Here is a 20,190-nt window from a genome sequence, read left to right on the forward strand (position 1 = left end):
GCTCTGTCTAAGGGCACACTGAGCTGGCAGCAGCAGCTTCAGCTGTCCCGGTGAGGTGTAGCAGCTGAGACTCACCTGGCTGGGCAGCAGAGCTCAGTGTTCACAGCCAGGAGACCTCTGGAAACCTCTAAAATTGTCCACTCTGCTGTGGGGATCTCACAGCCTGCTCAACTCCCAGGTTTTGCTTTGTTCCCCTTTCTTTTTAAAGAATAACTCGATAGGAAAATGGAAAAATATTATTATTTAAATTTAATTTAATTTAAATTATTTAGTTATTTAAAGAATAACTCAATAGGAAAATTATTGTAGAGTACTTGGAGACTGATCAGATGAATTGCACGCCAGTGATGCTCTGTCTCTGTGTTGCAGTACAAGTGGAAACACAGACTCATTGGCAATACTAAACTTGTCAAAATCAAATCTAAAACTCCTGGTTTGTTTTTCTATTTGACATCTCTCTTTCTGGGTTTTACACAGAAACTCAGGGAAAAAATACTTGTGGAAAATGGGTGAGTGAAAACTGCTAAAAGGTGTTAAGCAGAGCCAGGGGAATCCCTCTGTACAAATCAGCCTTCCTCCTGTAATTTCTCTGACAACAAGACCACTCACTGTCCATATGTCATGCCCTTATTTTTGTGTTGCCCCTGAAAACAACAAATTTATTTCTAAAACAAAAGAGGATACTGAGATAAAGACTTCCTTTAGCCACTCACTGGCTTTCCCACCTCGAATAAATTTAAAAAAACTAGAATCACATCCTGTTTGAGGGGTAATTTTAGGAGAGTTTCCCTTAAATACAATCTAGCTTCCTTTCAATATTATATCCTACAAAGCCACTGGTCTAATTTTGCACTTGGGAGTGTGACTGGATCAGGGGAGCAATTCTATATTTGAATAATGACGAGGCAGATCCCCGTGGTACACGATGGGACAGTGGTCCATGCAGGATGAAACCCAGAAAGTGCAAGGGCCCTTTCCACCCTGTTGGTACCACAGAGAACGGGATGTGTGAATTCCAAGAGATCCCATTCCAGGTTAACTCCGGATTTATCCTCCTGGTGCTCATCTGTTCCACCAAGAAAAGATCATCTGAAAAATGTGATCCTTGTTAAAAGTAGCTAAAAGGCTCATTCAGCTCATCGAGTGAAGCAAGCAGAAAGCTCCAGGCAGAAGCAAGAGCTGTATGCTTGACCTTTCCCCATTCCCCCTTTTCCCTCTGTGCACTCAGGACCAGGCTCAGGCATTCCTAGGAGCTGTGTATTTGGAAAAAGAGAGCTATTTTTATTCACCCTGTGGTTTCTCAGCAGAGAGGTCTTCAGGAATATTTCCTTTCACGTCAATCCCTTTAAACATTTTACAGAGCAGAGTCTGTTCTGGGAAGTCAGTAAATTTGAATTCATGTTTTGAAGTTTTATCATGGCTGGGAATATAACGTGCAGCGAGCAGCCAGCAGGGCTGATGAATAAAGCAAATGCAGGCTGTGTAGTCCTGCTAAAGCTATTACCAGAGTATTTTACATTTTCTGGGCACCCAAATTAAACCCTTTACAGAAGCAGAGCAATCCAAAAACCATCTGGCACTAGAATTTGGGATTTCACAATGCTTTAATGCAAGCCATGTGAGCAGGATGTCCAGAATGTCTGTGTCAGTGGCTTGAAGGAATAGATGTGCAGAGGATGAACTTTGCAGTAGTTTTGTCCAGTTTTCATGTGTCCACCTGGCACTGCTGGGGCTGAGCAGGGATGGCCCCTGCACTGTCACCTGTCCTTGCCTGACCCTGGGCACTTCTCTGCTCCTGGACACGGAGGAAAAACCCTCATCAGAGAGGAGGAGCCCAAACCTGAAGCCAGGTGCACGACTCCAGAATAAAGCTAAATAACCACAGGAGTTTTTTCCATCCTGACACTGAATTACAGTTCGGATTTGTTATGTAATAGGCCATCAAAGCCCTGTTTGGCCCTCAGGATGGAAGAGATGCTTCATCCTATGCCTGTGCTCTCCTGAAGTGCTTTCCCACCCTCCACTGTGGTTTAACAAGCAGTGGGAATAACTGTGACAAAGGGAACTCGGGATCACTTGGAATTCAGGGCTCCTCTCTCCTCCTCTCAGGGCTCAGTCAGGCCAGGAGTCCCCAGGCGTGATGAGGCAGACCCTGGTTCTGAGTGAGGGAGCCCAGTGTGCTCAGAAACAGGGCAGGGCACAGCCAAACCAGCTGCTGACACCTTGCACAGGCACCACCTCTGCCTTCCCTGGCTGTGCCTCTCCAAAATGTGCTGCAGGAGGCTCTGCTGTCCACCTTTGCCTTCCTGGGCTTCTTGAGGTCCCAGCCTGTGGGTTCTTTATCCTCTTCTCTGTGGGGATTCTTTATTCTTCCCTGTCAGATGAAGCTTTTTTCTGACTCAGAGATGGGGTAACTGAGAGGCGTTTTAAAAACTTTTATTCTATTTTCAGCTTATTTTGTCTCAAAGTTTACATACAAATGCATGCTATGTAAACATTATATAAAACTTAAAAAATTCCCTAGAAATTAATTTCCCACACTTCCCTACACATTTTCCTTGAGGGCACTGCCAGAAGTGCCCTGCACTGCTCGCACACTGCTGGCCCTGGGTCAGCACCATTGCTCAGTTGGAGCCCTGTGCTCTCCTGGAAGGAGGTGGATCCTGACAAGATGCATCTCTAGTGAGAAGGAATTGGGAGATGCCAGATTCCATTTGCACTGGGGAATGTGCACAGTATGGAATGGGCAGATCATGGAATCCCAGACTGGTTTGGGCTGGAAGGGACCTCAAAGCCCACCCAGTGCCACCCCTGCCCTGGGCACTTTCCCCTGTCCCAGGCTGCTCCCAGCCCCAGTGTCCACGCTGGCCTTGGGCACTGCCAGGGATCCAGGGGCAGCCACAGCTGCTCTGGGTACCTGTGCCAGGGCTGCCCACCCTCACAGGAAAGGATTTCTTCTTAACACCTGTTCTAAACTCTTTATCATTCCCCCTTGTCACTCCATCCTGTGTAAATCATCTCTCTCCATCTTTCCTGTAGCTCCTCCAGGCAGTGCAAGGACACAGTTTGGTTATCCCAAAACTTCTCTTCTCCAGGTGAACATTCCCAGTTCTCTCAGCCTTTTCTCATAGGAGAGTGCTCCAGCCCTCTGACCATCCTGCTGTCCCTGAATGGAACAGACACCTCTGCCCTCGCCGGGTGGAGCAGGAGAGCAGAGGACTCACCTGGCACCAAGCCTTTCTGAACAACATTTTAAATTAAAAATCCCAGTAGATTAGAGCCAGTAACATAATCACAGCAATTACATTTCTTTGGGATGGCAGAAGTCCTTATGGCAACATGAAGCCAGGAGAGCTGAAGAGAGACTGGGGACAAGGGATGGAGGGACAGGACACAGGGAATGGCTTCCACTGCCAGAGGGCAGGGCTGGATGGGATATTGGGAATTGGAAATTCCTCCCTGTGAGGGTGGAGAGGCCCTGGCACAGGTGCCCAGAGCAGCTGTGGCTGCCCCTGGATCCCTGGCAGTGTCCAAGGCCAGGCTGGACAGGGCTGGGAGCACCTGGGACAGTGGAAGGTGTCCCTGCCATGGCAGGGGTGGCACTGGATAGGCTTTGAGGTCCCTCCAACCCAACCCAGTCTGTGTTCCTGTGATTCCATACCAGCAGCCAGTACATTATCAATTCCACAGTGACTTTACCAGCAATGTTTACCGGTAATTCAGCAGTTACATTATTCCAAAGTGATTACAAACTCATTTTGTCAAATGAACAGCTCTGAGCATTTTGCAACTCTCCCCTGGTAAAGCTGTCCCTCTGGACGTGCGGACGCAGGAGGAAGAGCCGGTGTCCGGTCTCCGCTGGCAGGGCAGGAGGGGAGGGAGGTTTTTGGGCGCTGGGGCTGTCCCGGCCGGGATGCCCGGGCCCGCCGCGAGAGGGAGAGCCGGGTCCGCCGAGCGCGTCCGCCCCGCCCGGCCGGAGCGGAGCGGAGGAACCGCCTCCTTCGTGGCTATAAACACATCCCGAGCTGACAAAACTCCGCCAAGAGCCTTCACGGAGTGTTTATACCAGTTTCGCTGGGCTGGCTGAAACCAGAGATTAACCAGTGGGACCTTTGTGTTTGGATAAACACGGAGCCTGAAATGCACTCATTTAGCTCAGAATGGGAATGAAAAACTCTGGCTTGTCTTCAGAAGTAAACGCGCTGTATTCAGCAGCAGCTTCACAGAAAGGACTTCTTGAAGAAGAGACTCCTCATCCGCATTTGATTGTTTCTTTCTGAATATTTTGCAGTAATTTTTGTTGTTGGTTCTGCTTCCAGACAATCTCTTACCACTGGGGCATTCTGCGAATGCAGCCTCACATCTGAGGACGAGGGAGAAAAAATGTCCCAGCACTTGGCTGCTTGAGAACTTTGCATTTAAAGCAAAATTTGTAGCTGAAAAATTCACTGAAGATTTGTTTCGAGGACGGTGCTGAGGTTTGTTTGCTGGGATGCAGGGGGAGATCACTGTTTGCAGTGGCTCAGCTTTGAAATGTCTGGATCTGTACAATATCTTCCCAATATTTTTCCCATCCCTCGCTTCTCTCAGTTAAGACCACCTCATTCCTCCCTTTCATATACTTCCTCCTGGGCTTTGTAATCTGCCTTGCCCCAAGGAAATGCAGCTGTCACGATGGTTCACAGATCAAAATTCAGCCTTTAATGTAACTAAGGCTTGATCCATTAACCACTTTGAAGATTATGACCAAAGCCTGTAACTGGCATCTGAAATATGAGCCTGCAGCAGGAGTTAATGAGGCCCAGGGAAGCTGCTCAGCAGCTCTGCTCTCCCGGACAGGGAAATCAGGGACACAAAAGCAGCCAGCCCTGCAGCGGGAGGGGCCAGGACAGCCTCAGGCAGCCCAGGCAATGTCAAAAATCAGTAAATTTGGAAGTGAGAAGGGTTTTTTTTTGGCTGCAGTATTAAACAGACATAGAAAGGAGCACAGTCTGGAGTGATGTGGCTGTGCTGAGACTGCCAAGGCAGGCAGCAGCATCCAGGGGGATCAGGAGCTCCTGGGAGCTGTGAGAGCACAGGGAGAGGCTGTCCTGGGAGCAGAGGATGCACGGTGAGGTTCCCAGGATGCACAGGAGCCGCGTGCCAGAGGAAGGCTCTGGTGATGTAAATGGAAATAATCCAATTTATACACCCTTGGTCCTGTCAGCTGAGAGGGAAATCAGGGAAATAGCCCACACTGAGCTGGGGTGGAGCACTGACAACCCTGTGCTCACATCTGGCAGTTCCTTTTGAGTGAAGAAAGAGCTCCAGTATTTAAAACTCCTGTTAAAAATAAGCTGTTCCTTCATGTTGACCCAACACAGCCCTCGAGAGCCAAAGGTGAACCTGCTGTTTGCCTGAGCTGCAGGAGAAAATGAGCAAGAAGGAGCCACCCACAGCATCAGTGAAACAGGATTCATTTCACATCAGCCTGGAGAGAGTGGCTTAGATCAAGGATCCACCAGAAGCAGTCCAGTAAGTTTCCACCGAATCAACATTTTCTGATGGAAAACTCAGAATATTCTGTGATTCTGTGCTGTCTGGAAAAGTTGCAGCATCTCAAATTGTTACCTTGAAAGTACCAGTTATCATTTCTCCATTTCATGAATACCAAATGCTCACAATTGCTGCCTTTTTGAGTTTATTATTCTAAATATGATCCTGCTGTGACCCTTCAGAACAGAGCAAATGGCAGAAAATGTAAATTGACAAAACTTGGAGATTTAGGCATTAGAATTATTCCATTCAGTGTATAATTGAGGCTCCCATTACAAAAATCACTTAAAATTTTGTTTTCAAGTACTCACATCTACTTGTGCAAGTGAAGTCACTACAGCTTGGTTGTGCTCTTCTATTTATTTACACATCGCCAGCTGAATGAACATATTTCCATGGGAATGTCAAAGAAAACAGCCTAAAAAGCAAAATAATTAGTCAAAGCTTTTTATTCTCAGTTGGGTAATATATTAGTGAACAACCAAATTTTGTTTGTTCATGACAACCAGCTGGCACAGTGAAAAAGGAGGTGACTCTGTTCATACAACTAACCCTAAGTTATTCCTCAGCCTTCCCCAGTGAGCCAGGCAGAATTCAAAACACAAGGTGGAGGTGGCACGTCCTCGCCCGACTGATAATGAGCAATTTTTCTGAGATAGGGGGAGCACTGAGCCCGAGTTTGAAGGAATTTCTTTCCAGTTCCATGCCCTAATGTGGGCAGGCCCAGAGATGAGCTCAGCCCCTGAGTTGTGGTGAATGAAGTGATCCCAGCAGAGCTGGGTCACAGCAGTGCCAGAGCAATTACACCACATCCCTCTGTAACCTTCTGTGCAGGGGACAGCCCCCACATGACTTCCAAGAAGTGAGACTCCAGTTTAGAATTGGATATTAACTGCTTGCTGCTGGTGCCTTTGGTTTGAGCAGGTATTTATTTGGTTTCATCCTTTGGAGCTCACTGCTGGGTCAGCTTTGGCTCCCTGGGGCTGGGAAGCAAAATGTGAAATGCAGCTCGATTTGGCACAGTGACTTTTGGGTTTTTTTTTTACTTCTTCTGTGGTTGAGGTTTAGGTGAGAGCTGGGAATGTTTGTGTTGTTTCCCAGGCCTCAGCCCACGGGTCATCACAAAATCCTTTGGGTCGTGGGCTCGACAGCTCGAGGTGCCTTTGAGTAGCATCTGTGTCCCTAAATCAGCACAGCCACTTGTGCCACCACACTGGCTCAGCCCCACAGGCTCCAAAACCATCCCAAAACGTGGAGTGCCCATTCCACGTGCAGCTGTGCTCTCTAATGAGCTGAAGCACCTTGCATCCTCCTGAGGCAGATGCACACTGTGCTTTAGGGATGGCACCTGGCTGCAAGAGCTCCCACACGTTCTTTGTGCCCTTGCAGCTGGAATTTTTTTAGTCTAGGGCCAAGACATGCCAGCTCCAGCACTCCCTTACCACCAGTGAGCTCAGCACTTTGAGTTTTTTGCTTTGCTTTTGTTTGCTTAAGCATTAATGAGCCTTTGTGATGCAGGATTTGAATAAAATAGAGAAAGTGACAGAACTTTATTTCTATTTTCTACTTTATTCAAATCCTTTTCCAAAGAGTAGAAAACTTTTCTAAACTTTTCTAAAACTTTTCTAAAGAGTAGAAACTTTCCTAAAGAGTAGAAAAGGATTTGACTAAAGTAGAGAAAGTGAAATAAAGTTCTGTCACTGTCAGAGTGACTGAAAAAATGACTTCAGATCCTGAACCCTCAACTCTCCATGCCACTGTGCCACAGCCAATACTGGCTTCACACACGGCCAGCAGAGGAATTTGCTGCTCTTGTCTGCAGCTGCACAGAGCTCCTCAGATGCCCCCATGCTCCTCTACCTCTGCAGGTATTTGTTTCTAGCTGCCTGGAGATATTTTGCAGGAGAATTTCCTGCAGGGCAGCAGGGAAATTATTGTTAACTCTTCCCAGGCCAGTCTGTAATCTAGAAACAAGCCAGAAATCTTGGATTCATACCAGAATGTCAGTGTTTTGTTCAGGATCTCTGACAACCAAACCCTCTAGAGCATCAAGCAAGGCCCTTGGCATTCTGGATGCCCCCTGTGAGAACACTTGGGAAGTTGGCACTGGCAGGATTTACCCTCCCTGGTGCCCTGTTTGAGCTCAAAGCTGAACCTTTGCTATTTCTAACCAACTTTCAGGCATGTTGTCAAAGCCTGCCTGGCTGAGGGGAAGCAGCCCTTGGTGATTCTGGGTTCACCAGGTCTGGCTGGGGTTGCTGTGGGAGACATTGTCCCAGCTTGACTGGGCCAATGCTAAGGTGGCACAAGGCCCTGGGGGCTGGAGGTCACCCTTTCCCAGGGTCAGCCCTCCTGCCCTCCTCCCTGCCCCTGTAAAGCAAATCTCTCCTTCCTGCAGGTGCTGCAGGAGCTCTCCCCTCCCGGTGTCTCTGCAGGCGTGGGAGACACAGGAATGGCCCCGAACCCCACGGGTTGAGCGTGCAAAAATCAGTGACTTTGTGAAGGTCACCTTGGCTCTGGCTGTCAGCATTTCCCTCTGCAAGGTAAACCTCAGCTCCTGCTGTATTTGCTCTTTGCATACACCATAAAGTATCCAGGATATTAAATTGCAGCACACAGAGATGCAGGAACGCCTCTAACTGAAGGACTTTTCTGATTTAATACTGCACAAAGGTGAAAGCTTCACTCTGGTGTGACGTGGGAATCAGGGAAACAGAAACTTCCACAGACACTGAGGAGTTTGATCTGCAGCCTCGGAAGAAGCTTGGGCAGATGTAAAAATACAATACACAGACATTAAGCAGAAAAATCAAACACTTGTGTTTCTACAGTTGTAAGCAAGAATATGCCTTAAGTAAGTGAGAACCTGTACTGATAAGATGGTGAAGGGTTTATCGTGTAGGGGTGTGGTTGTGTGGAGCGAGCTAGAGTTTGGAAGTTATAACAGAAGCATTTGTGTGCAAGTGAGACAGAAGCCATTGGACAAAAATATCTGCAGTGCAGCACAAGTAAGTACAGGTGATGGGTTAGAAAAGCAAAATAAATTCTGTGGCAACTCTCTGTTGGGTTAGAAAGTTCTGTATTGCCATGTAAGAAAGCACTTGTGACTACTGTGAGCTATGGCCAAATGTTTGATCCTCTAGAATCTCAGAGCCTCTGAGACTGATGTTTATCTGAGCAATAAATCGTTCTTAGCCCAAAAATAGCCCCAGCCATTCACATCTAAGGGTGCCCAGTACCTCACCAAGGAATGGTTCTGCATCTGCTCTGGGCACGGAGAGCACAGAGCTGCCCCAAGTGCTGGCCTGGCTCAGCAGCTGCCTGTGCCAGCCTGGCTGGGGAGCAGGAGCAGCCAAGCAGATCAGCACCGTGCCAGGGCTGCAGCTCCCTGCAGGAAAAGAGCCTTAGGGGCAGGTGTCCTGTGGGATTTATAGCCAGTGTCAAACAGCCTGAATGGTCTGGGCAATCAATGAGTCACTCTGAGCAAGCCCTGTGTCCCCACAGGTACCTCCAGAGGAGCTGGCATTGCCCTCCATGGCAGATGGCAGCTGCCAGAGCTCAGCTCTGCCTGCCCAGGGGTGCTCAGCATGGAATTTGTTGCAGTAAAGTGGAAAAAATTATAAGAAAAAGGCCTCATAAAATCAAGCTCTGTTCTGTCGGTACCTAACCTGTCATTTCTTCTAAGGGAAGCTAGCAATTTGCAAGTTCCTGTGTGAAATCAATCCTGGTGTGAGCAGCTCCTTAACAAAACAATCTTTCCTGGGTGAAAAACAACTTACACCTGTATAAACTGTGCTAGTCACCCCTGAGATGTCAGGGCTGGCTCCGAGGTGATGGCACGGTTAGAATATCTGACTCTAGAAAATAAAGTTCTTATTGTTGCTAACTGGCTGAATTCTTAGATCTGAAATGTAACTGCTATTTTAATTTTGATTGTAGTCTCAAAGTCCTGAACAAAGCAAGATTTTTACACTCTTAGATAAAAATGAAAACTGTCTCTCCCAAGGAACTGTCCCTGCACATATCCCCAGGGGTTTGAGTGACCAATCAATACAGAATAACAGTTTGTTAATAACCAATAAAGTAATTGGCAAAAAGCTACTGACCAACTGGAGTCCCACACGAGGTCTGTAAAACTGTATAAAAAGGAGTTATGTGAATAAAGAATGGGCTTTTCCACCACTAGGAAAATGGAGCCTGTGTGATTTATTCCCATGGGGATTCAGAGCAGCGAGCTTCCCTCGGTGTTTTTTAGGGGATTTTGGACAGATCTGTCCTGATGGGACTCGGAGAGAGCTGGAGATGATCCCTGCCACAGGGATGTGCCAGCCCACAGCCCAGGCAGGGCTGGCAGCTCTGCAGGGACATTTCCCACCTGGACAGTGGCACTGGGGACACGGCTTTGCTCCAGCTGCCTTTCCTTGGGGTCACGAAGTGCCCAAAGAGCCCCTGCAGCTCCTCCAGCTCTCGCTCTGGGGATGTGGAACTGGGACTCGCTAACCCCTGGTGGGAACTCAGCTCTGCTCCCAGTACAAAATAAGTGGCACAGCTGAGCACACATCTCCCAGGTACCCTCCTCCTGTCTGAGGGGCCTCACCACTGGCTGGAGGTGGCTGAAGTCCTGCACAGAGACCCAAAGTGTCCCCACCAGACCAGAAAAGGGGTTTCACAGTTGCTGTCCCTGTTAGGAAGAACACTAGCATGGAGGAATCTAAATGTTCAGAATGACCAGAGGCTTTTTATACCATAAATTAGTTTTCTGCTCTGTTCTTTGAGCTTGGGGAGATCTCATTTTAATTAGTATTTCTTTCATCCTTTTCCAGATCTTCTATTTTTTGTGTTACAAACAGCAAGGAAGGTGTTAAAAAAGTTCAGGCTGTTGCATGTTTGAACTCAAAAACTGTAAAAAGTTCCTATTCTCACCCGTGTAGTGCTTTTATGGTGCTGTACAACCTTCCCGACCCACAACTGGCTTCACTTCCTACCTGTCTCTGAGGAATGACCCCCCTAAAGTCACACTAAAAGCCTCAGGGCTCTGTGGCTTTGTGTGGAATTCTCTGAATCTGTGCAAGGAACACTGTGCTGAGATGTCAGGGCTGGCTCCAAGGTGATGGCACGGTTAGAATATCTGACTGCAGAAAATAAAGTCCTTATTGCTGCTAAGTGGTTCCATTCTTAGCTCTGAAATATAACTGCAATTTTAATTTTGATTGGAGTCTCAAAGTCCTGCAGAAAGCAAAGCTCCCCAGCTTGTGCACAGGTTGGAGCGAGCCCCAGCAGCAGCAGGGAAGGGAGCCAGGGGATGGAGCCGGGCACTCCCCCCGCCACGAAACCAGCTCCCAGCACCCATCCAGTTCCAGCCACAAAGCACCGGGTCCTTATCAGCCCCCCAGCTCCCAGCACCCCTCCAGTTCCAGCCACAAAGCACCGGGTCCTTATCAGCCCCGAGGAGTGCCTTTGTTCTGCTGCTGCCTCTTGACCTGCAGCAGGAAGGCAAACACCTGCAGAGCTGCCTTTCCTGTGTCTGGGGCATGAACCAACAGCCGGGCCAGTCTGGAGCCCTGATCCAGCACAAATTTCTCCAAATCCCAGTTTTCTGTGTCCCTCCTGCTGCCCCATGGGATGCCCTGCTTGCCACGCTGACCAGTGTAACATCCAATACTCTGTTGCTGGATAAAGCAGGGCATCCATGGGTATGGCATGGTAGAGAGACCAAACCCAGATTTCTTTCCCACAAATCCTCATTTTAACCCAGGTGTAATTTGTTGTTCTGTTCTTTTGAGAGTTTTAAAGTTTTTCTAAAGGTTTTCTATACTTTTTGATGTTTACTTATTTTTACTGAATTTTTTACACTGTTCATGTAAGTAATGGTGGTTTTACATTCTTCATAGCGGTGGAAAGAATTATTAGACTGTTAATTTAAATAGTGTGGTTGGAGAGGTGGCAATTTCACCCTCCAATCCACTGTCACTTTTAGGTTACTTTATATTATAGAGTTAGAAAATAAAGTTCTCTCTTTTAGTTCTTTTCTTCCCTCCTTTACATCCAGCATCTGTGTGTGAATTATTTTGTCATAGTGTAACAGTAATTATTGACTGGGAGCACTCTGGGATCCTCTCTTGGTTTTGCCTCTCCAGAGCTGCTGAGTTGCTCCAGGGCAGTTTATAAATCCAACAGTTCAGTGCTTCCTGCTGCCCTCCTGCACTCCTGACACCACAGCTCACCCCAAACCATCAGAATCCTTCCGGTCATCAGCTTTATTGAGGTAAGGAAAAAAAAAAGAGAGTTCTTTTTTTCTCCAAAATGATATTACTTCTGCATCATTTTCAGGCTCAGCCCTGTCCCAGATGTACAAAAAGATCCAGTTTTCTATTTAGCAATATGGTGTGATTGCTCTCCTCTGAAAAAGAGAGAGGCTGGTGATGCTACTCAGTGAGGTAATGGTCACAGGGGAGCTCCCTCCCCTGCTCACATTTGGCTCCTGCTCTCCAGTGTCTCCTCTATAAAGCAATTTATGTTTCATGGAGGCTCCAAGGGCGTGGGAGCTGCGTGAGAAAGGCAAACAGAATGTTAACTTTGCATCATCCTCGAATGTCCAAGTGACCAGGTACAGCAATTGCTGTGAGAGATCCAGGATTTGGTTTTTTCACTTTTAATTGTGCTGAGTGTTAAGCTACAAGAATGAGGGCATAGGGCATGTTTTAATCAAGAGGGTTTGCTGTTAAGTTGACCAGAAAATAAGAGATGTAAAAAGAGACCAGGTAGGGTGGCCTGCTTTGATTCTGATAAAAAAAAAATACTTCTTTAAGCGCTGTAATAAGTAATCTAAAATGAATTTATTTGCTTATTTTAACAGTGACATCCTTAACTGCAGGCAGCATTCTGGTTTGCTGCAGGCATCCAGGTGGGTACCTGCATTTCTAAAAGCACTGGCCTCCCTCTGAGCGGTACAAACAACCAGAAATCAGACCCCAAACCAGAAAGAAGCCAGGTAAAAACACTGGAACAACACTCAAGAAGCACGTCCAAGTCAGTAACAGAGTGATATTAATAGGAACCTGAGCTCCTTGAAAATATTCTTTGTATGAAGAATTCTTTTTCATCAGTGAACTAATTCAGGTAATTTTCCTGCACACACACAAAAAGAATAGGTCAAAGCTAGTACAAAGTGCATATTATTAATGAATGTTCAGTTTATGGAAATGTCCAGACCCTGATACATAAGAAATGAGGGGTGCACTTCTTGCCCTATTTAAGGAAACACTAAAGAAAGTAGCTATTGGAGCATTTTGGCTGATGGCACAAGTGACAGGGACATTGTCAGCTGAGGGCTGGAGCTGCATGTGAAAAGTGTCAGTGAAAACATGGATTGAGCAAAGCAGCTCCGAGAGCTGCATCTGGCCAGCATTTGAGAGAGGAGCAATTTTCCTCTCCCAGTGGAACAAGAGAGAGGAGATCACAGATTCCTCCTGTTGAAGGAATTAATGTAAAATGGTTTAGCTCTGCTTATCCTGGCACACTCTCTACTCAACAAAAGAGACAAGACCTTCCATAAAGTAACTTAAATTAAAGGTGAGAGTCCACTTCTTCCTTGAGAGACCCCAAATGCAGGTACTGCAGATCAGACTGTGTGGATACGCTAATTCCTGCTAAAAACATAGCTAAAATTGCTCTCTCTGAAGTTACAGCACTGAATAAAAACCTTTGGGTTTGAACTTGAATTATCCATGCCTTCCACAACGATCTCAGTATAATTGGGCTTCAACCCTGCCTTCTGCCCAGTACAGATTCCCAGATTAATGTTTTTTTACCATTTCCAAAAGAAGAAATAATAAATCAACAGAGCAAGGAGCAAGGTGCCTGCAAGGACATGCCAGGGCAGGTAGGAAACAATTTCTTTCTAGAGATTGGTTGTAAATAAGCTGGGTTTTGGTGGCAGCTACACAGATTAGGGTTTGAATAAATTGCCCTTGCTCTGGAGAACAGAGCAGAATTTCTGTTTCCCCTGATGCACAGGGCTCACTGTCTGCTGTACAAATATTTACAGGGCAGGAGCTTTGTCGGAATCTGATATTGATGATCCCAAGATTGTAGAAAGTCTCTGTCTGTCAGCCCCCTGCCAAAGCAGAAGCCATAATTGGTCTGTGCTGGTTTCCAGGTTGTTTATTCTGTTGATCTCTCACATGTTCTGCTGCCCTGCCCAGCTCTGTCCTGCAGGGCAGCGTGTGGGGCTCTGCCCTCAGTGGGATGTGACAAACATTAAATACCAGAAACTCCCTGGGCTGCATTTACAATAACGTGCCAATATCTGTCACCTACGTTGGACAGTGTGTCCCCAGCCTGAACCAACAGAAAAATGCCAACACCACAGTGAGACATGGAGGGCATGAAGAAGGAGAAAAAGGACAAGGCACACCCAATTTCCTCCATCTTGTCCCCTTTGGACCCCTCATCTAGAATCCTAAAATTTTACTTTTGCACCCATGCCACACTTAATTATTACTGATATCAAACCCTCAGAGCTGGTAATTCATTCTGTAAGACTGAAAACTCTTTTCCATGGACAGAAATCACAGCCAGTGTCTCTGGGGGCTCTGTCCAGGGGGTTCCTGACCCCTGCCGGGGTCCCAGACCTGCCAGGGCAGCCAGAAGGAAGCTCTGGATTCCCACAGAGCTTAAGTCTTCTTGTGTGTCCTGCACTCAGGGACTCCCTCATCTGTGCTTCTTGCTGAGAGAAAGGCAAAAAGTGACTGAGTGAAGCTTGACAGAAGTGGCAACTCTGTGCTCCAGCACCAGCTCCACCACTGCCCCAGGCTGCCCTGTGCCCATCCTGGAGCATCTGCCTGCTTCCCCTGCCCAGCACAAACACTTCTGCACCATCCTTCACCCCAAAGCACTGCCCTGCACATGCAGAGAGAGCTCTCTGCAAACACAGAGCACACTTAGCATCACTTTTAGCAAGGAAATTCATAAAAATTATTAAATAGGTTATTATAAATCCCACCCTCACCATGCTTTAGGTCTCAGCTTTAGAGGGATTGTATTGTGACCATACATGGAATTACTCATGGAATACTCTGATGGGATTTTCTTCCCAAGCAGGGCAGTGTGGTGTCCCATATTTTCTGTTCTGCTGCTCAGATCTGCTTTGGGGCCAGTCCAGAGGAGGCCACCAGGCTGATCAGAGGGCTGGAGCAGCTGTGCTTGAGGAGAGCCTGCAGGGCCTGGGGCTGCTCAGCCTGGGCAGGAGAAGCTTTGGGTGTCCCAAACTGTGGGACACTGTAGTGTCCCAGGGCAGGATTATTTACCAGGGCCAGCAGGGACAGGACTAGGAGAATGGCTTCAGATGGAAAGGGAGCAGGTTAAGACTGGATATTAGGAAAAAAACTCTTGGCTGTGAGGGTGGACAGCCCTGGCACAGGTGCCCAGAGCTGTGGCTGCCCCTGGAACCCTGGCAGTGCCCGGGCCAAGCTGGGCAGGGTTGTGCTCACCTCCCTGGTGCTGGAGAGTCCAGAGCTGCTCCCACTTGCCCAGGGACCAGCCCAGTCTCAGCAATCACTGGATTTTCTGCCTTGACCCCCTCCTTCGAGCCCTGTGGACCAAGCTGAGAGATTTCTGAGGCAGTTGTAGCATTCCAGAGCTCTCTGCCAGCTGCTGGGTCAGCTCACAGTCCCTGGCAGAGTCTGTGCACCCAGAATGTCAGAAACCAGAAAAATTAAAGAGCAGATCAGAAATCCCCTTAACAAATCACAATTACTCTTCTACCCCTTAAAAAAAAATATAGACCAAGGCAGTGGGGCATGGGCAAATTGTCAATTTTTGGCTCATCATTGAGCCTGAATCTGAAGCACTTTCAAGGAGGTGTCTCAGGCTGCCAGCCAGCAGCAGGAAGAGAAAGTGAGGCTTGGGGTCACTTCAGGAAAAATCTGTATGAGAAGAACAATTCTATGGAAAATTTGCATCAACATGAAAGACGAGCAAGTTTTCCACTTCAGCTGTGCTTGATGTGATGAGACACTGCAGCATCACAGGGGGAACAGCAGCTCCTGGACTCTGCTGTGCAGCACTGAGGGTAAATAATGTCTCTTTTCTTGTGGTTCCTTTTAGGAGGCTGCTGACTTGGATAAAGAAAATGAAGGGTTCATCAGGAATGAGAAGGACCAGGAGAACCAGGAGGAGATGTGATCTGAAGAGCATCTGAAAAGCGAGAGGATGAGGACACTGGAGGGTGCCTGAGGTGTGTTTTGCTGGTCCCTTCCCAGTGTGTGCCCCAGCAGGGCAGTGCAGGCAGAGCACCTCCTGCCCCTCTGTGAGGTGGCACCAGGGACAGCTGGCAGGGCTGCTCCCAGCTAGGTGAGCAAATGTGAAATAATGCCATCTTTGCCAAGGAAACATGCTCAGGTTACTTAATTTGCCCAAACCAGCTTTAAATATGCCAGGAATAAAAGGTGTATTTATCAACTTCATGGGGTGGAGAAAACTGACGGGTCACAGTTGCTCTGGTGACATCTCTGTCTTCAACTTGTTTTGCTCTGCATTTGTTCCTTGTGAAAGGACAGAGAAGCTGCCTTGTAAAAAAGTGATTTTCAGGTGCTGTCAGTGTCATACACACTCTGGATCTCCAGGAAATCCATCCTGGCAGCCCAGCATTCCTGCCTCCCCATGTGAGCTCCGTGCTCTCCCTGCTCCATGGCAAGCGCAGTGCTCTCTGTTTGCCTTGATTTCTCCTCTTTCCTGCCAACAAAGCCTGAGCCCTGCCAGGACACACAGCACAGTGCTGCAGAGGGCAGGAGGGAGCATTCCCAGCTTTTGGAGCATCACTCCCCGGATGGGCAGGCTGAGCCCTCTGCTGCAGCCCAGCTCTGCTGCTGGCTCCTCCTCTCACCTCTGGGGCTGAAAGCCTCCCCACACTCCTATTTTCCTTCCTTGGAGCAATCACACTTTGTTGTAGACACGTTGCTGTGGTTACAGATCCTGGAATAGTCAGGATGAACAATTTCTCCATCAGGTAAGTTGGCAACCCTTCACTTGCTTCTCTGCTACAGGACCAGAACAGAGAGCTAAGAGGTGAGTTCAGGTAAGGTGATTCAGCCAGATTTATTCCAGTTGTGCAGCATGGAGAGGAAAGGTAAAAACCTGGCAGCTGGGTAGGAGATGTGGTCCTTATTGATCAGGAGCAGACCTGGGGCTGCAGTTTTGTGTGTGTAAAAGGAGCCACCGTGGCCTGGGATGTGTGCCCTGGGAGGGAGGTGGCTGTCAGCAGTGGCCTCTTCTGATTTACCCACTCTGCCAGCAGCCCTTTCCAAAGGCAGCCTAGCCTGCTCTGTGCACGCCTGCCCCGTGCCAGGGTTAGTGCAGGGGAAAGCTTGGCTTTTCCTGTAAACTCCTGCTCACACTGAAGCCATTTAACACGGATCTGCTGTGGGACAGACCTCCTTGCATCTTTGATGTCTATTTGCTCGCCCCTAACCCGTCTGATGCAGTCCCCCCGCTGCTTTCCCAAGGCAGGGGACAAATTCAGGAGTGGGGCTCCCAGGTTCTGCCCAGTGCCAGCTCTGTGCTGATGGTGGCTGCAATTCCTGGCTCGCAGGGACCCGGCTCCAGTTACATTTGCTGGCGTCAGGCGGGCTCTGCAGACCACTGCAGCTAAAAATAAAAGAATCCAAAGCACAAACCCCGAAGAGAGAGGGATGTTAAAATTCCAGGAAAGCTGTAGGAAAAGCTGGAGAGGCGCAGGAGCAGCCCTGGGGGGACAGCACCAACATTTTGGGGCACTTTAAATTAAGCCTCTGGGTTTGCCTGTTTTTAGCCCTGTCACCCGTGTGACCCTGCGGGGCTCAGCCCCTGGCTCCAGGTATTTGTGCTCACACAAAGGAGGCTTTGGAGCCTTTTGGGAAGCAGAACCATCCCTGGTGTCCCTGCTGGCCCTGAGAGCTCCCAGAAGTCCCAGCCTTGGGATTGCCCTGGATCCAAACCCTCGGATGGTGCTGGGTGTGGGAACACGGCTCTGGTGAGTCCTGAGTGGGCCGAAGGGGGGAACGGGGTTTTCACAGCTTTTGCAGCACCTTTACTTGTCTGGGAGGTTAACAGTGGATCTGTGAATCCAGGCCAAAGGGTCGGGATTAAATACTTACCAAACCTGCTTCCAAAGGCTAAATTAATTAGTCTGCAATCAGATGGAAAAGCCCCAGTGCTATTTCTAAGGGGAGGTTTATGAATTTTGTATGAAGGTTTTGGTGGAAATTTCCACAATTTCTGAGCACAGATCATAATCTAATAATCTTTGAAACTGTCATTTTCTATTTAAATATTAAATAGATACAGAGATTAATGTTTACCAGGTACAAAGTTGTATTTTGAAGTGTGCCTGCCCTTTCCTGGAGCAGCACAGCTCCATTTCAGGTCGGCAGACTGCTTGCCTTTGACCCGTCTGCAAAAACCCTTTCCAGATTTAATCGAAGCCTCTTTGCAGGAGGCTTTATCTCTGCCTCCTTTTTGGGTGCTGTGAAACTAAACCCACCAGGAGTGTGAAAGTGAGGTTAAAAAGCAGCTGTGTGTTTGCATAACAATGGATTATATCCATGCAGTGCAGGGCTCCATCTGCCCCTGGAGCTCCTTGCATGTGGGTCAGAAGTTTCCAAACGATGGCTGAGATTAATGTGTGCAAAGGCCTGGGTTTTCCAAGTGTGCCACAGTTTAATCCTGCCTCTCTCCAGGGTTTTGGGAGTGCTGGGAATCACAGGAGCACAGAATGAGCTAGATCAGGATGAACAGGAGCACAGAATGGAGAAGACCTCTAAGACCATCTGGTTCTGCTGCTCCACAGGGAGAGCTCAGCCTGGCTGTGCTGCTCAGGGGCTGCAAAGCCTGCACTGCTGCAAAGCCTGCACTGCTGCAAAACCTGCACTGCTGCAAAGCCTGCACTGCTGCAGAGGCCCCTGCAGGGCTGAGCAGTGGGGCCAGCACCTTGCCCTGGTGTGCATTTTGGAGATTTGCTTTGGTTCTTCCCCTTAAGAACAGCAGCTCCTTCTGAAGGGAGCTGGAGGTGACTCCTGCCAACTTTGTTTGGGTGTTTGGAGCAGCACAGGGGTTTTTAATGGGATCATGGAATATCTGAGCCAGGAGGGACCCACAGATGATCCAGCCCAACCCCTGGCCCTGCACAGGCACCCCAGATCCCCCTGTGCATCCCTTGGGCAGGGTTATCCCATCACTGGGTGTGCAGTGTGTGATGTGTGTCACGTCCTCAGGCAGCTCCAAACCTGTTCCTGTGTGCCTCGTGCAGCTCCACTCCTTATTCAGGACTTCTCCTCCTGGTCCAAGCTCAGTTTCCCAGAAATCAGCTTAGTTTTTGTTAAAAGAGTTGCCTGATACAGCTCAGGTGTCCCCACATTCATTTTCTAGCAGCAGGTGCTGGGAAGAGCTTCAGTGTGTGCCCAGGGTGCAGTCAGAGCTACCAACATCCTCTGGTTTTGGATTGGAAAACCCCACTATTCCCTGAAAATCTGCAATGCCTACTGACCTCAAGATTAGCCCTGCACTGGTGTATTTTAGGCTCACCTCACTCTCCAGCAGAATTAGAATTAGCCCTCCAAAGACCTGGGCCAGGCTCATTTTACTTCTTCCTGTAGTCATTAATTAAGGTAGCAGCTAATTTTGTATGGGATCTTTTATTTTTGGCTGTATTTTATAGAATGATTGCTGGTGAAAGTTGGATGTGTTGCATCTTGAATATTGCTGAGGCTGGAAAACAGCCAGAACAACCAAGGAGCAGAACTTCCAGGCAGTTTTCCATATCTGCAGTAAAGCTCAAGTCTGCAGCGAAGTTATCTGAGGAATTCAGGCTGTGAACAACAAATGGAAAGGGAATGACACAGATATGAGGTGGGGGGGAAAGTGAGGTATTTTATGATTTTGGACAGCTTCCTGCAGTTATATCACTGCATTGTTATTATTCCTCAGCAAAATCAGAGACGAGAGATTGCACTTGAGCAGCTCCACTCATTCCTGGCAACCTGGGGAAATCCAAGTGAGCTGAGAGAGGTGGATCAGAGGTGATTCCCCACCCGTGCCCATTCATTCCAGAGTGAAATAGCCAAGGACCAGCACGTTGTGGATATTTCCCAGTGTTTTAATGACTTTGTGCTTCCTCTTTGGCACAGTTTGTCAAGTATTCCATGGCTTTTTTAAAGAACAAGGAGACTGAGCTTACTGTGTTCTGAATGTCAGAGCAGATTTCAAGGGGAAAAAAAATCCCTAAAACCCATTGCTCTACAAACAGCAAGACTAAAGCAGTTTCACCACAGATTTATATGGTCTCATCCCTAAAGCACCTCTGCTATAAGTATAACTATATATATTTATATATAAGGATAAATATATATCAATCATTATATAATTATATATATATAATTATAATTATTTTTTAAAATTTATAGAAAAGGATATCTTAACTGTGGTTCTCATTTTAGAGGGTAAGCCCCTCACGTACTGGGGCTAATTCAGCCTCAGGTACATGGGCACTGAGCAGCCTGCTGCATAAACAGGAATATTTGGTGCCTCAATTCTTTCTCTCCTTCAGTTGAGGTATGAACATGGTTCCTTTTTCTGTCTTCAGTTGCTGACTTCCAAGAACCTTTAGAAAATTAATTCTTC

The 20,190-nt window shown here is 47.8% G+C and overlaps 1 protein-coding gene across 1 annotated transcript in view; it reads left to right on the plus strand.

Annotated features, from left to right (window-relative positions):
- Nucleotides 1-17,221: 17,221 nt before the first annotated feature.
- Nucleotides 17,222-20,190, plus strand: part of RAF1 (Raf-1 proto-oncogene, serine/threonine kinase) — a 63,939-nt gene continuing 60,970 nt past the window's right edge. Inside the window, exon 1 of the mRNA XM_077786047.1 lies at nucleotides 17,222-17,545. The gene's annotated coding sequence lies outside the window, so the exon portion shown is untranslated. The remainder of the gene's footprint in view (nucleotides 17,546-20,190) is intronic.

Source organism: Lonchura striata, chromosome 12, assembly GCF_046129695.1.
Source record: "Lonchura striata isolate bLonStr1 chromosome 12, bLonStr1.mat, whole genome shotgun sequence".
Classification (NCBI taxonomy): domain Eukaryota; kingdom Metazoa; phylum Chordata; class Aves; order Passeriformes; family Estrildidae; genus Lonchura; species Lonchura striata.